Raw genomic sequence first — 17,615 nt, 5'->3', positions numbered from 1 at the left:
TCCCAACGTTCTGATCTAGTCACAAGATGAACACTCTTCTCCAATATAGCCTTGTGAAGAGCGTTAATTCTTTAATGAAAATGCTTCTTTTCATCTGTGGTCATTATAGACAAAACAAAAGGGGGTAGCGCTCCTGTGCAACCGCCGTACTCTATTTCTTCCTCAGGCCTTCGGTAGAAAGGAGAAAAATAAAGGCCTCTATCACTATTCATGCACCAGTGCGTGGAAACATTACATGCACCCCAGAGCGGTGATCCGAAATGCCCCCGGCAGCCTGTGTTGAGCCTTTCAACAGCTCCCTCATTAAACGCGCACCAGTGAGGTGAAAGATTCCATGCGCTCAAGCACGGTGAGTCACAAAACGCAGAGCAACCTGTGTTGAGACTTTCAATGGCTCCCTCATTACACGTGAACCAGCACGGTGCACTCGAACAGAAAAGGAAAGCAAATTCGCTCCAGCGTGGACTACGAAGACGCCTCGTGACTGGTGCCAGCAAGTTTTATACTACCTTAGGTGTTCTGGGAGATGTAGTCCCCATACACTCGCCTGATTCCATGCAACCAAACATACTATTGTGATGTACAGGTCCCACCTTGATACCTATGCATGGTTGTGACACATGTCTCTACTTACATATAACGTACTTTAAACATGTGCAAATATTAATTTTAACTAAAATAAACTCTGTTACAGGCACCTCTCCTCAGCTTCTATCTTCTCTTTGAGACAAAAATTGCTCTTCATCACTCAAGCATTTGAATGTATTGATAAAACAGTTTTCCGGAATAGCACCAGCTTTTTTATCTGTAGCAAGCCATTTAACTGGGCCCCTTTTCTAAACTGCTCCAATTATACTTGTGAACATGAAAATGATTGATTTTCAGTGTAATGGCTAACATCTATCATGCATGGGTGCTACAACAGGTTTGGCTCCTAATGCCTGAAAGCTGTCTCAGGCCCACATAAAGTAAAAATGTGCCCGTTGTCTCAGACCATTCGTCCATAACGGATCTAATACAATCATAATGAGCAATATTAACACCAGCTATCTGCTACAGCTCAAGTTTAAAATATGCAACTATGGTGAATTGCTGACATAGGGTTGGGGGCGGGGTATGTCAGCTCTGCCGCACCTGCTGGATGAGCGCCAACCTTGAACTGACACCTGTACTTCACGATACATCATATGGCTTAGGCAGTGGATGGTGCTGATTAGACAATATTTTGGATGCTATGATATTCTCTCTCATCCTTCTCTTTCTTTTTACCTTTATTTGTGGCATTACACCATTCACAGGTGCATTCTTTACACCTAGTAAATGCTGGGTCCAAGATGAAGGGTGCTATGAGGGATCTTGTGGATTAGATCATGTATCGCACTGCCCATGTGTTTTTCATCACTTTTCAACCATGTTTTGGGTCCCAATGCAATGGGTTCTGACATAAAATTAAATAATCATATAAGTATGTAATAGAACATTTGTGGTCCTGACCACTTATTGCCCACATATTATTTCAGACATTCCCCCACTGGCCATCCCGAGTAAATATTAATTAAAGTGTGGCCCTGAAGAATGTGGATACAGAATTATTTTCACCCACTGAAACGTGTGTCTACTGATTTTAGGAGTGATTCCAGCCCACAACACAACAAAGACCGAAATTGAAGACCTTTTCCTATTGTAATCCATTGTGTCTGTGAGGTGTGGCTTGAATTGGTATGATGTGATGAGTGGTGTATGTTAGAGGATGTGTTTTGGGGAAGAGTGAGGGAATTGATGGGTGGGGAGATGATAATTATGTATGTAACAATGTTCTAACTTGGTGTATTGCAAAAGGTTTTCATGGAAAATACACAAATATGGCTTTCAGCTTTGTAAAAATATTTTGAACATGAAGGGAAAAAGTAAAGACAATGGTTTTGAGTACTGTAAATAATATTATGCATGTGTGTTGTAAAAGTATAGAAATAATAATTTACACAGTGCAGACTTTCCGGCTCTACTTTATCACCAATTATGACAAGATTTTCAGACGATTGGTGCATTTTTAGACATATATGTGTTTACACTCTTTTCTCCAGTCTGTTTAGGGGCCAGGAAGATCTTATTTACCCATTTGTGATCAAGGGAAATCATGCTCTCACACTTTTTGAGACAATGGCGTGCTTTCACTGTGTGTAGTGGTACTGGTTTGCTGTAAGGTTACCACAAGGTGATATGGGATTCCAAGACCCTCCTGCCAAATCAATATATTGTTTAGCTATTGTAACAGCAGACCAATGTAGCTGTGTCTGGTCTCTGATGTCAATAGCCAAAATTACCCCTTGCACCTTTAGCTCTGTTACAATGCTGTCTCCTGGCGGAAGTTTTCTAACCTCTCTCTATGGATAAATTGCTTTAGTGAATGTTAACTCAGCACATGGAATATAGTGTTAAACACGGGTAATATTACTTACAAGAGTGGCGCTTTGTAATGGAATGGCGCAATGCTCTGTACAAAAAAACATTGTGTCGACATGCGAGTATACATGTGTCAATGTAAGCAACTCTTATTCTCAACTCTACCCTTTTCTGATGGGTTCTTCTCATTTTATGAACGTCACTAAAAAAGCAAAAACTATCTGGTGAATGACAGAACCACCTAGAGGCTAAAACAAATATTGTTCTTTAACTTACTTGCCTCTGGGGTGAGTGGCGGTAAACTCCAATAAGTGAAATGAGCAGAGTTTTTGCTAACCTCCGTGCTCCAAGTGGAGCGCCGAGTGGCAAAACTACACCAGCGAAGCAGAGTTTACCGCTCAGGCCTATTCATGATCTAATGTTACTGTAAAGAGTGGGTGGATATGCATTTCTTGTAACTAGTATTTACTGTTTCTGCACTTTTGCTTTTATAGAAAATTGCATTTTTATAGCTGTACATTTAAGAATAAGTATTTTTATGGTGTACATTTTTTACTGACTTGTATGTCTAATGCAGAATAAAGACTTACTTGACCTGACTATTGGGTATGCTTCGGTATTTGGACTGACATCATTATAGACTTCAGAGAAAGATTATAAGACACATTTGGAACATATCTCTTCATGCAGCAATGTATTTCTAGTTGTACCCATATCACATCAGCAACCATAACATAAAATGTCATCTCAAATATTGACCGCATTTGAAATGTTTTTTATCATAAACCAATGATTCCACGAACATAAACTAAAGACTGTCATATGTTACCATGATGTGAATTACAATTAATAAATAGGATGATTCATAGAACGCATAATAGATGGTAGGGTGCCCTAAAAGTACTTACTTATGTTTGAACAAAATATTGGTGATAATATAAAACTGAATCAAATAGAAAAAGTTGCTCAGTGTTAAATATTGTTACTAAAGGGTTTGACTTGATTATAGTGTGTTGCTAAATATCCAGCCCAAGTGGGTGCTTTACATGAGTTATTGTGACTAGTGTCATCAATTCATGCAGCATGTGATGGAAGTATAGATTTATATCACATGATTAGTTTCCTTCCATCATTATTCAGGATACTTTGAAACATAAGTCATGACAGTTCATTAATCAACCTATATATAATATTCAGAATAAATAAAGAGCCAAATCACTCATATCATGTCTTATGTACCACTAATCAATAGAACAGTACAAGAGTTCCACCAAGAGAGTAATACTGTGAATTTCATGTGCCATATTTATTGATCTACAATATTATGTAATGATGAAGGACATAATGTGGAACCTTGGTGAAAGACAAAAAGTAGTGGTGTATTAGAAGAGAAGAAGAATTTGCTGTTGTAACCAATGTGTAAAGCAAGTTCTCTTCATCTATGTTGAAACCACCTGGATGTTTCATGTTGAGTTCTAGAATATATGTCAATTCCAGTTTCCTCATTTTCTTCTTTCTGTCACCTCTACGTTTATTTTGCATCACACTGTCAACCCCAAAGGTTTATGGCAAATTAGTATTTTTGTCATAAAAATCAAAAAGGTGCCTAGCTACAGCATTTATGGCATAGCCACATTTGATGGTCTGCATGAGTTCAAGAATCCACTTGCAGACCAATTAATGAAAAAGTACTTAGTGCACTGGTGCTGCACTTGGCTAATTGGTACTCATGGGGAAAAAGCTGCACAAGGCTGGGTAGGAGTAGGGCCTCGATATAGTGCAGGCCTTACAGCCAACCATGCTGCAGCCATCCAAAGGCTTTGACCACCTACCAAGGTTTGGGCACCGTAAACAAAACTTCTCTAAAAAAGCAAAGATGAAAGTGAAGTTATAACTAGCTTTGGTTATAACACTAAGTATGTTTAAAAATATTTCAGAAAATCACATAACTGCAGTTAAAGTGCAGTGATAAATACAAATGAAAACTGAAAATTTACTGAAATTTGCAAGTTATGGTTAGGAGCACAATCTGTAAAACTTACACGACAGCCTTGCAAACCATAACTTACATACCTAATGCAATGCTTATGACCTCACAATATTTATATTGATACATAACAGCAGTAAAAGCAAAATGTAATGGAACAACAACACATACAAACTAATTATTAATATATTTATAATAATTTCTGTCAAAGTGGCAAGTGTAATCTCATCTGTAAGATAATGTTCGAGGCATGTGGGCTGCTAAATTCATATCTTTTGCATTAGATCGCCGCCTAGTGTTGGGTCCGGATGATCGCACATTGTTGTCCTGGAAGAGTCTTCGAAGTATCCTGAGATAGGTGGCTCCTCCCCTGGACTACAGTGCGCATGGGCATCGGCTCCATCCCCAGATTGTTTTTTTCCGCCATTGGGTTCGGATGCGGTCTCGACGTCTCTCTGTCGGAACCGAGAAAAACTAGCTTTTTACGGGCCAAAAGGCCTTATATTCCTTGCGGCGGTATTGTTTGCGCACGGTCTCGAGTTCTTCCGTCTCTTTGAGTCGGAATCGGCGGAGTCGTTTCACTCTTCGGACATCGAGGCCTTCTCATCGCAACCCGACTGCAACTTTTCAGCATGGAGCGGAGTCCGTTTAAAAACTGTCCGCTCTGTGGGTCCAAATACCCACATATCGACGTGCACCCGGTCTGTAACAAATGCCTTTCACCAGACCATAATGAAGACAACTGCATGGCCTGCGCCAGATTCAGGTCAAAAAAGACACTCAAGCTTCGGCGCGCGGTGCGCCTTGAGGCCAGGCAAGCGGCCCCGGATCCAGAAAACATCTTCGGCGACCAAGAAGAGGAGGACCAGAGCCATCATCTTCAAATCTCCCCGCCCGAGACGGAAGTCGAGGCAGATCCGGTAGACGACGACAGAGTCGTGGGTCAAGGCCTTGAATACGTCGACGAGGTAGGGGACGTCGAAGAGGTTTATGGGGCCGCGGAAGATAGCTCAGGGGATGAGCTATGCCCCGGAGATTACGAGGATCAGGCTCGGGTCACGGGATCGCCAGTCGGCCTTACCCACGACCCCGTACCGCAAGCCACGGCCCCGCCTTCAGGCCCGGCCACGGACATACTTGCTGCGCACACCGTATCGAAACCGAAACTGAAACCTACGGTATCGACTACACCTAAAATGGTCGACCCTAAATCGAAACCGAAACTTATGGATTCGAGCGTCCCTAAGATGGCGGCCGTCCCACCAAAAACACCTAAACCCGCTGCTTCATCGACTCCGTCGGCCACCGGTCCACAGAAGTCGAAGAAATCTGTCGATTCCACAGTGTCGAAATCGGCGCCAGAGGAGGTTTCCTCTAAAAAGGGAGTTCGGCACGGGTCGACCGCTGCGACGCCGTCAAAGCCCGCCAAAGCCAGCGACACGGCTCCAGTTCCGACTGGGACTTCGTTAGTCGGACGCGTGGTGGAGACGGAGCCGGCGAAATCACACGGATCGAAAGCTGGAACATCTACGCATCGGTCCAAGGACTCTGGGTCGGCGGCTGCGGCATCATCGTCCAAGACTCAGAAGGGCCAACAGGACGTCGGATCCGAGGGCAAGGTCAAGACCTCCTCGTCGGCGCCAAAGGCCGCTGTAAGTGACGCGTCCCTCATCGCCTCTTCACTACAGAGAATCAGGGAGAAGGCCTCTGCTACGTCGGCTCCGATGCCCTCGCCACAGAAGCCGATGGACATTCCGGCAAAGCCCGCGAGTAAACTTCTCTTCCTTCTGCCGCCAAAAGAGGCGCCGAAGGCCTTTTCAACAAAATCGACGCCAAAGAAGTCGGATTCTTCAACGTCAGGAGCACTTTCAGGTCGACTACTCGACTCAGAAGAGGATTCTGAGCGTTTTATCGACGCAGACACGGGCAAATTGACCCTTTACAAGAGGAGGATCACTTCACAGCCAGTGGACTCCTATGTTATCCCCCTGAAGAAGAAAAGGCTTACTCAGGACGCTTCAGCACTGATGGAACCTGTCCAGCCTCCTCCTAGAAGGAGCCCAACTCCTTCCCCAGAACACTCTGAGGGTGAGGGATATGGTGAAGATGACCAATACACTTTCCCCATCAATGAACCCGATGCACAGCAAGATTCATATGATAACATGGGTGACCAAGGCACCCAAACTGTGGGGCAAGACCCACAGCCTTTCAGTGCACGTGCATCCCCAACAGAAGATTCTGCAGGTTTTCATGCACTCATTGAAAGGGCAGCTGCTAATCATGATGTGGACATGCATGCTGACCCAGTAGAAGAAGACTTTCTATTTGACACTTTTTCAGTCTCTGAAAGGACAGTAAAGACACTGCCTATGCTCAAAGGGGTCCTCAAGCATGCTGCGGACATCTTTAAAGAACCTACCAGGGCGAGGGTGGTCAATCCACGTATCGAAAAGAAGTACAGACCTGCATACATTCGGGGACAGTTGCCGCTTGACTCCCTTGTGGTCGCAAATGCCCGCAAAAGGGCCAACTCCCAAACAACGGGTGAAGCTCCTCCCCCGGATAAGGAGTCAAAAGTGCTAGAGGCAGGGGGCAAAAGGGTAGCTGCGCAGGCTGCCAATTTCTGGCGTATTGCAAATACACAGGCACTCTTGGCACGTTATGATAGGGCGCATTACGACACCCTTGAGCAAGTTTTACAACACCTGCCTCCGCAGTTTCAAGAGGGTACCAAACTGCTTATAGAGGAGGGCAAACTAATCTCCAATGCAGCCATAAAGTGTGCACTTGATGCAGCAGACACAGCAGCTAGGGCTATTAACACTAGCGTCATGCTGAGACGACAGGCGTGGCTCCGCATATCGGGGTTTAAACCGGACATTCAAACAACCATACTCAATCAGCCCGTCAATCCTGATAGACTGTTTGGTCCTGATGTTGACACCACCCTGGAAAAGATTAAAAAAGACAACGAAACTGCTAAGTCTATGGGGGCCCTACAATCACAACAGTTCCGTGGCAACAATTTTCGTCGCTCAGGTGCACGTGGAGCCACCAGAGGACAGATGGGTCAACAATCACAATTCGCTAAAGGTGGAGCACAATCCTCGTACCCCAAGCAGAACAAAGGGGGTTACCGAGGAAACAGCACCAGAGGACGTGGCAGAGGAAACAACAACTCCCGCTCCTCTGCCCCAAACAAACAGTGACTCTCTGTCACTGCCCCCCGACCATTTAACACCTGTCGGGGGGAGACTACAGCAGTTCCTGCCCGTCTGGAGAAACATCACCACAGACAGGTGGGTGCTACAACTTGTCCAGTACGGTTATTGTCTAGAGTTAAAGTCCACTCCACCCAACATTCCACCAAGGCAACGGCCTATGTCCGCAGAGCATTTGCACTTATTGCAGCAGGAAGTAGTGGCGATGCTGCAAAAAGGCGCAATCGAGCTCGTGCCGGTGGAGGAGGAGGGCACAGGGGTATATTCCCTGTACTTCCTTATTCCAAAGAAGGACGGATTTCTCAGACCCATTCTGGATCTGCGTCCCCTCAACCTGTATATACTGTCAGAACATTTCCATATGCTTACACTGCAACAGATTCTTCCCTTGCTGAACCAAGGGGACTTCTTGGCAACCTTAGACCTCAAGGATGCTTATTTCCACATTCCACTACACCCGTCCCACAGAAAATACCTCAGGTTCACTATCCAAGGCAAGCATTATCAGTTCAAGGTCCTACCCTTCGGAGTGACCACAGCCCCAAGAGTGTTTACCAAGTGTCTGGCGACAGTAGCGGCGCACCTCAGGAGGCAGAACATCCATGTCTACCCCTACCTAGACGACTGGCTCGTTCAAGCCAAGTCGGAACAACAGTGCGCCGCGGACATGTCGACTACCATTCACCTCCTTCACGATCTGGGCTTCTCGTTGAACTACCCAAAGTCGCATCTTCAGCCGGCGCATGTCCGGCAATTTCTAGGTGCGACAATCAATACCCTGACGGCCATGGCTCAGCCAAACCAAGTCAGGATAGACAGCATGCAGGCACTTATCCAAAAGTTCAGACCACAACACTCGCTTCCAGCGAGAGTGTTCATGCAGTTGATTGGCATGATGGCCTCCTGCATCTTCATAGTCCCTCACGCTCGTCTACATATGCGTCCGCTCCAGGAGTGCCTAGCACATCAGTGGACACAGGCTCAGGGACAATTGACAGACCTAGTGTTGGTTACCAGTCGGGCATACGACTCTCTGCATTGGTGGACTCCACACAACCTTTGCAAGGGCCGACTGTTCCAAGACCCAGTGCCACAGATTATCCTGACAACGGACGCATCTCTCCAGGGATGGGGAGCTCATCTGCTCACTTACACGGTGCAGGGACTATGGTCGACGCAGCAACAGAAGATGCACATCAATTATCTGGAACTGATGGCAATCTTCATGGCGCTCAAGTCCTTCATTGTACATCTGTGCAACAAGGTGGTGTTAGTCCGGACGGACAACATGACCGCGATGTACTACATTCAAAAGCAGGGGGGCACCCACTCGCCACAGCTGTCTCATCTGGCTCAGAGCATGTGGAAGTGGGCCATTCAGAGGAACATTCTCCTAATGGCAGAACACCTCCCGGGCAAGGACAATCAGATGGCGGATCTGCTCAGCAGATACAGCCATCAAATGCACGAGTGGGAGCTACACCCATCTGTACTCCACCCGTACTTCCAGCAGTGGGGTCATCCGGAGATAGACCTGTTTGCCACGAACGAAAACGCAAAATGCCAACACTTTGCCGCCAGGTTCCCTCACCCACAGTCGCAGGGGAATGCGATATGGATGAACTGGTCAGGCAGATTTGCGTACGCTTTTCCGCCAGCCCCTCTGATACCGCTGGTGGCAAGGAAGCTGAGGCAGCACTCGATGACTCTCATCCTAGTTGCTCCAACGTGGGCGCGCCAAGCATGGTACACCACGTTCCTCGAACTCTCGGTGGTACCGCATCAAAGGCTGCGCCTCACGCCCAGGCTTTTGACGCAGAACCATGGAGACATTCAGCATCCAGATCCGCAACAGCTCAACCTGGCGATCTGGCTCCTGAAGTCCTAGAGTTTGGCTACCTTCGCCTACCTCCAGAATGCATGGACATCATCAAGGAGGCAAGAAAGCCAACTACCAGGGCATGCTATGCTGCAAAATGGAAGCGTTTCGTCATTTACTGTACAGCCAATAACATCAACCCGCTAGATGCATCTATCCCTAACATCATTTGCTATCTGTTACATCTTTACAAGTGCAACCTGGCGTACACTTCCATTCGGATACATCTATCCGCCATAGCAGCTTATCTTCAGAATAGGCAGCATCTCTCTGTCTTCAGAGTGCCTGCCATTAAAGCTTTTCTTGAAGGCCTAAAACGAGTCATTCCCCCAAGAACACCGCCAGCTCCGGTGTGGAACCTCAATGTGGTCCTCACCAGACTAATGGGACCACCTTTTGAGCCACTACACTCGTGTGAACTGCAGTTCCTAACGTGGAAAGTAGCTTTTCTAATTGCTATTACATCACTGAGGCGTGTTAGTGAGCTGCAAGCGCTCACAATCCAAGAGCCATTCATTCAGATTCATCCAAATAGGGTAGTACTACGTACTAACCCCAAATTCCTTCCCAAGGTGGTGTCACAGTTTCATCTCAACCAAACTATTGACTTGCCGGCATTCTTCCAAAACCCACAAACGGTGGCGGAAAGAATGCTTCATACTTTGGATGTCAGAAGGGCGTTGATGTACTACATTGACAGGACACAACACTTTAGGAAAACAAAACAGCTTTTTGTTGCCTTCTCGCCACAGCACAAGGGCAACCCTATTTCCAAAGCAGGAATAGCCAGGTGGATTGTTAAGTGCATCCAGATATGTTATCAAAAGGCAAAACGTACCTTGACAATACCCCCAAGAGCACACTCCACGCGCAAATTGGGGGCATCTATGGCTTTCCTGGGGAACATTCCCTTAGAAGACATTTGCAGAGCAGCCACGTGGGTTACACCACATACCTTTACAAAACACTACTGTGTTGATGTACATTCCAAGCAGCAGGCAGCTGTAGGACAGGCTGTTCTCAAAACACTTTTTCAGGTTTCTGCAGCTGGCACAGGCAACCGCCGCTAATGGAGGGACTGCTATTTATTCTATGCAAAAGATATGAATTTAGCAGCCCACATGCCTCGAACTGAATATGCTACTTACCAGTATGCATCTGTTCTTGGCATGTAGGGCTGCTAACATTCATATCGCCCACCCTCCTCCCCGGTGCCTGTCGCAGCTGCAGACATACTCTTGTATTCAATCATTAGCATGGACATCCTTTACACTTTACACTCCATCTCTGCCACAATGGCTAAAAACAATCTGGGGATGGAGCCGATGCCCATGCGCACTGTAGTCCAGGGGAGGAGCCACCTATCTCAGGATACTTCGAAGACTCTTCCAGGACAACAATGTGCGATCATCCGGACCCAACACTAGGCGGCGATCTAATGCAAAAGATATGAATGTTAGCAGCCCTACATGCCAAGAACAGATGCATACTGGTAAGTAGCATATTCATTACACCATTCGCAATTGCATCTATTTTATAGAGGGTGAGGTCATGAGCATTTGATGAGCTCGATTTCCTTGGAGCTATACTCCCCCCTGCAAATGGGAAATTGCCTCTTGTCACTGTGCAGGTGCCACTTTGGCACCAGCATAATAATGATGACAAAAGTGTCATGGAAACAGCTACAAACCACAGAAATGAGTGCAAATGCCTATTACTCACCCCATGCACCTTCTGGAATACTGCTCAATACCTCTAGTCCTAGGCTTGCCATTTACAAGCCATTGTAATCTAGTATTGTATACCACTTGGTCCATTAACGGGACACAATACTACAAACCACAATACAAGAATGCATTGTTTTGTTAAATGAAAGCTAAAGATTGGGATACCAAGTCCCATGTAAAGTTAAGTCATCTTGTAACCCTACACTGATTGACTCCCGTACAGCGGTCCAGCTGCCCTACTTCTGAAGAAACATTGGCACACCAGCGCGCAATTCGCCCAGATGCATTGTGGTAAATGGAGTGCATGATAATACTCATTTTAGTGGACAGTCTTTAATATTCACCACTGTTGGTGCAATCAGTGCTGTGTATCGATGGACAAGTCTTTCAGGATACTTGTCATTTATTTAATAGAGAGTAAAAACAAAAATTTTGTATTGCTCTTCTCATTCTCTACTACTCCCACAGCACAGGTGCAGCCAAAACACGCCAGCTCACCAACTCAAGAAGGAGCTAATCGCCAAAGGGGGTAGTGAGCACATTGCCTGGTACACCAGCACACAAGTCCATCAGATGCATTGCAATAAATGCAGTGCACGATAACACCCACAATAGTTGAACATTTTCAGTATTCACCATTGTTGGTGAAGCCACTGCTGTGCATATCTAGACGCGTGTTTCATGACATTTTCATGACATTCATTGGTCTAACTCTAGACTGATGTTCACACAAGTTTGTTTTGTTTCAGGTATTCCTGTGAGTGTCTTGTCACTTTCATTTCAAGGATTGGATCCCACTTTTGAAAATTATTAGGACTTTATATATATTTTGCAAGGACATTCAGATCAGCCTTGCGTTTCTTCAGCAGCAGGCTGATTAAAGGCTATTTTGGGGGGATTGTTACGTAGCCCCTAGGCTAAGGACGCATTGACAACATCTGTGATCTGAAGGGTATGTTTGTGGATTCACACCAGATGTTTGATATTGATTAGGGTTTCACAGGCAGGGTTAAAGCTTTTATCTGCTTATGTTAACAGATGATGAATGATTGTTAATTTGTATTTAAAGTAAAATACAATACTTTTTTTATTTATTTATTTAATTTGAGACCTTTATTAGTAGTTTCAACAAGAACACAGCCGAAGGCCTACAACCCAAGCCGGGCCAGCCGCTAATCGTTTCATACATATACCTCAATTGCATGAAGTTATACAAGGCAGTAGCAAAATACAATGCAGTACTGATTCTTGTGCCAATTTCCATGCACATTGTGAGCAGTCTCTTTTCAGAACATAATACATCAAACGTTCCCCCCCACCCAACATCCCCGGGGTCAGATCTAGGCACCAAAGAACTATAAACATGCGTAGGAGTAGCAAGAGTCAAGGCGGGAACATCGCATCGCTCCCCTGGCTGGTATGCAATCCGGTTGTACTTGGTCACCACAGTTAGTCACCAGGAGGAATCATCAACTGGGCACAACTTGCGGAAATGAACAAGGAAGGCAGTGGGCCAGTTTATGTCACATTAGGTAGACACCTAGGTAGGAGGCTCCCCCTCCTCACACCTATGGCTCAGGCAATGTAACCTGTAGAGGAGAGCTATTTAATGATCCTCCTCATCCGTTAACTTCGACAACATATAGGCAGTATAGGGACCCCATATATCCCGTGGTCTGGAGGCTTCCAGTAGTTCCTCATAATAACAGAGCAATTGATCCCTACAGTACGCCAGGTCGCTGAGCCATAGATTAACAGCCGGCGCCCGCTTCCCTCCCCATGCCATAGCAACTCTTCTCTTGGCAATTTGCAGGGCAATCACCACCAGGCGCCTCATCCCAGCTGGCACTCCGGAAGCAATCCCTAATAAGCAAAGTTGTGGGTCGGTATGAATTTCAGTCAACGTCATTTCAGAAAGCGCTGCAGTCACATCCACCCAAAACGCATAAACTCCAGCACAGACCCATGCTAAATGAATAAAGTCAGTTCCCTCCATTCCGCATCGCACACAACAGGACCGGTCTCGCAAACCGTATCTCGCCAACTGGGCAGGCGTATAGTACCATTGTTGTACGAATTTATAGTGGATGAGGCGAAAATTGCCATTAGCTGCTAATCCCCCAGTCATGGAGCAACATTCAGCCCATTCATCCTCAGTCAGCGGGTCTTGCAAGCATGCATTCCATCTAGCTTTAGCAGACACAGCACCTCCTCCCTCATCCTCCTGCGAGGCCTTGTATAACCGTGAGATCAATTTGACTCTGCTGGTCGATGCATATAAGAGCTGCAAGGCACCCAAGACCGGCGGTTCGTCCGGATATGAGGGATATAAGGCCCGTACCGCAGCCCGAAGTCTGACATACAAGAATGTAGCCATAGTGCAGTTATTCGTCTGATCCAGCAGGGCCTGCAGGGAAAGGAAAGTAGCAGTGGGGAATATGTCACCCATAGTCACCACACCGGCATTTTGGAATAACTGCAAGGCTCCCAGTTCCCCTGAGACAGAAATCTCAGCGTGATGCAACAACGGCATATTTGGTGCATACAGCGGCAGTCCCAGTTCCTGCCAAGCACTATATGTACTGTGGACCGTGTCCACCTTCCTCTTGTCAAAGATGGAGTGAGAATTCACTATCATCGCCCTGAGGGGCAGCGGAAGAACCGCACTGGCCTCCAGTGCCACATGGGGCGTATATGGTGGAGCCGACAACCAGTAAGTGGCAAAGTGTGCTCGCGCGCAAAGATAATATAGCTTCATATCCGGTACAGCAAATCCTCCCATCTCGTATGGTTTTGTTAGGACATCCCATCTCACTCTCGGCTTCTTACCAGCCCAGGCCAATGTAATTAATAAGGATTGTAGTTGCGCAAAGAAATGGGACGTTAGCGTGATCGGTACATTAACAAAGTAATACAAAAATTTGGGCAGTACCACCATCTTAATGAGGGATACCCTGTCAGCAAATGATAACGGTAGTCTGATCCAGCGGGCAACTTGGTCCTCCAATTTTGAAATAGCCACCCCATAATTGGCACGGATCGTTTCTGCGCTGTTCCTGTGGACCCATATTCCCAAATATCGCACCGGTTCCAGTGCCCACTCCAATGGAAATTCAGATGGGAAAGGTAGGGTAGCGTCCGTCAGGGGCAACAATATAGACTTATCCCAGTTAATGGATAGTCCAGAAAATCGTTCAAACCTGATGAACTCCCAAGCACTTTGTCTAAATTCTGTACCGGGTCTCTCATATACAGGACCATGTCATCAGCATACATGGACACCGCCAGGGACCCGAGAGGGAACCTTAACGCCGTATCCGCGTATCTCTGCTGCAAGATACAGGCCAAGGGCTCTAACACTATAGCAAAAAGTAAGGGCGATAGGGGACACCCCTGTCTCGTCCCCCTCTGTATAGGGAATGGCGCCGACACATGGCCATTCACCCTAACTCGAGCCACCGGGTTGGTATATAGTAGCATAATCAAGGAGGTAAAAAAAAAGGGTACACCCATGCGATGCAGTACTGCTATCATGTAGTGCCATGCCACGGAATCGAAAGCCTTCGCGGCGTCAAGTAAAACCGCCATAGCTGCCAAGTCAGATTTAAGGAGATGGAGGACTGCAAACAAAGCTCTCAGATTATGAGTGGTAGAGCGAAGGGGTACAAATCCAGACTGGTCTGGTAATACCATAACCGGTAATATCAATCGCAATCGCGTGGACAGCACTTTAGCAATAATCTTTACATCAGTGTTCATTAGTTATAGAGGCCGGTACGACTCACAGCTATTTAGTGGCTTGCCCGTCTTCGGCAGTGCAACCAACAGTGCCTCCCTCATTGTCGCCGGCAGTTGCCCCTGTTCTAACGCCTCCTCCAGTACCATCGCCAAGCGGGGCACCAAGAGATCTATATATTCCTTGTAAAATTCGGATGGCAAACCATCAGTACCAGCCGCCTTGCCATTGGGCAGGGACGCTATCGCATCTCGCAACTCTCCTTCACTTATAGGGTGCATCAAGAAATCCTGCTGCCCCTTCGATAGCCAGGCCAATGTGACATCACCCAGGTACTGCGCTAACTCGTCCTCCTCCGCCGTCTCACTGTACCCATACATCTTCCCATAATATTGTACAAAGCAATCCAGAATGTCAGTAGCGTTTGTCACGGTGGCGTCCTCAGTCACTATTTCCTGTACACTGCAATGTCTGGCCCAGGGCTCTTTAATTCTATCCGCTAGCCCTCGTCCTGCTCTTCCCCCCTCACTATAATACCGCGCCCGAGCACGTTTGGATAAGAATTTAACCTCCTGGTCTGCCAGATCATTATAGTCAGTAACTTTCGTCCGGATCTCCGCCAATCTAGTTGCTTCCGGTTGCGTCTCCTGCAGTCGTTCTAGTGTCAGCAGCTCTCCTTCCAGTTTGGACATAGAGTTCTGTAGCGACTTCAGCACACCTGACTGTAGACTCATACATTCTCCTCGCACGGTCACTTTAAATGCCTCCCACACTGTGCACATACTCTCAACAGACCCTACATTCGTGTCAAAAAACTCCTCAACAATCGTTCTCAGACTCTCGCGCATCACCAGATCCGTCAGTATTCCAGGAGATAAACGCCACGAAAAGGGGGCTGGAAAGTGTGTTGGTAACCCCACCTCCATCAGCACAGGAGCATGATCGGACAGAGTCCTGGGCAAGCGTCTCACCCCTTTAACCCATCCACTGACATCCCTCGTCACCAGTCAATAGTCGAGTCTCGACCACGTATCATGCGCAGACGTATAGCAGGTACCTTCACGTGTATCTGGGTTCCCTAACCTCCAAATATCCACCAGACCAAGGCCATTCATACCATCACGTGCAGCATCAGTCGCCTTCCTGTGCACATAGGGCCTCGCATCCTTTCTGTCTAGTACACCGTCTAAAGTCACATTCCAGTCCCCTCCACATACAATCGCCGAAGGTGGTAATGCGTATACCTTATTCCAAAGGGTTATATAGAACTCAGGGTCATCAATATTCGGACCATAAACGTTTACCATTGTTACCAGTGTTCCACACAGCTTCCCATGCAGTATGATGAATCTACCTTCCCTGTCAACCTCTTCATGTATTGTGACAAACTGCACATTTCGTTTAATTAAAATCATGACTCCACGGGCATACGAAGAATATGTAGACGCGCCTCTAGTGCCCGCCCATTGCTTAGCCACGACCTCTACCGCCTTACCCTGAAGATGTGTCTCCTGTAGAAAGACCACCTGTGCACTATGTTTGTTAAGGAAGGTCAACATTTGTCTAGTTTTCTGGGGGCGGTTCAATCCTCGCACATTCCAAGTAATCCAGGTAACTTTCCCACCCTCAGCCATTACATCTGCCCACCCAGCGTCCTGAATTGTCGAAACAGTGTGTGCCCCCCAGAACTGAGCACTCAAGCTTGAATACAGAATCATAGTACAAACCATAGCAAGCATCCAACACCAAATCAGAAGGATCAACCAGGCGATCCGACTCCCCTCACCCACATCCCTCACCCTCCCACCCATGGTAGAAAATACTGAGCCAGACCTGAAACCCCTGAAAACAGCCCCCCCACCCACTTCAGCTCCCAAAACCTGCCAAAGCCGTCCCCATCCCCCCAACCACCCAACCAGGAACAGTGCATCAAACATTTTGTGGGGAATTACCATACGCGGGGGCGTAGAGGTGCCCAACTCCCGCTAGTGAGTTAAGCAGGAGAGGATCGGGTTAACAATCTCGCCATCTGCCCCTACCCTCCCATCGCTGCGGCATATCTCAGACCATACCATCTACGCACATCCAACAAGGCAAAACGGTAACCTTCCCCCTGCCCCACAATATACTTTGTCCAGCAGACATGTATCCTCATTTCCATGAAAAGCAAATTCCGCAAATATCAAGACTCCTTTCTGCGCTCTCAAGTCATTTCCTGCTCACTACAGCAGAGTATGCAAAGGATCCATTCGCCATTTCTAGCCATGACGCAGCTAGGTCACAAGGGAAAAGGAACAGAAACGCATCAGAAGGCACTCCGACGTGTTCCACTTAACGCTAGGAATGGCTTAGCGTTCATAATATACATATATTCAAAATGCTGTTTCATCTCAGTATAAACTTGAACCAGAAATGAGTTTTAATAAGGAGGAGCGCTCAAGCAGAGGCAGTGAGAAGCAATGTCTATGTCATCAAATGTACGCTCTCATGCAACGTCGTCCTGCAAGTTGTCTTCCCTATCCTGTGCTGCAGCTGCATCGCGTTTTCTTTTTTTCTGCTTCTTGGCAAAATCCATAGCAGCTTTAGGAGAGGTGAATATTTTATTCTCCGATTGGGCACCGATCCCGAGGCGCACCGGGTACAGCATAGCATATGGAAT

The 17,615-nt window shown here is 46.7% G+C and overlaps 1 protein-coding gene across 1 annotated transcript in view; it reads left to right on the top strand.

Annotated features, from left to right (window-relative positions):
- PODXL (podocalyxin like) overlaps positions 1-17,615 on the top strand; it is a 269,097-nt gene that overhangs the window by 246,545 nt on the left and 4,937 nt on the right. The gene's annotated exons all lie outside the window — the stretch shown is intronic.

This window comes from Lissotriton helveticus, chromosome 1_1 (assembly GCF_964261635.1).
Source record: "Lissotriton helveticus chromosome 1_1, aLisHel1.1, whole genome shotgun sequence".
In the NCBI taxonomy this organism is placed as follows: Eukaryota; Metazoa; Chordata; class Amphibia; order Caudata; family Salamandridae; genus Lissotriton; species Lissotriton helveticus.
The sequence above is the reverse complement of the archived record's forward strand: the minus strand, read 5'-3'. Positions and strand labels throughout refer to the sequence as shown.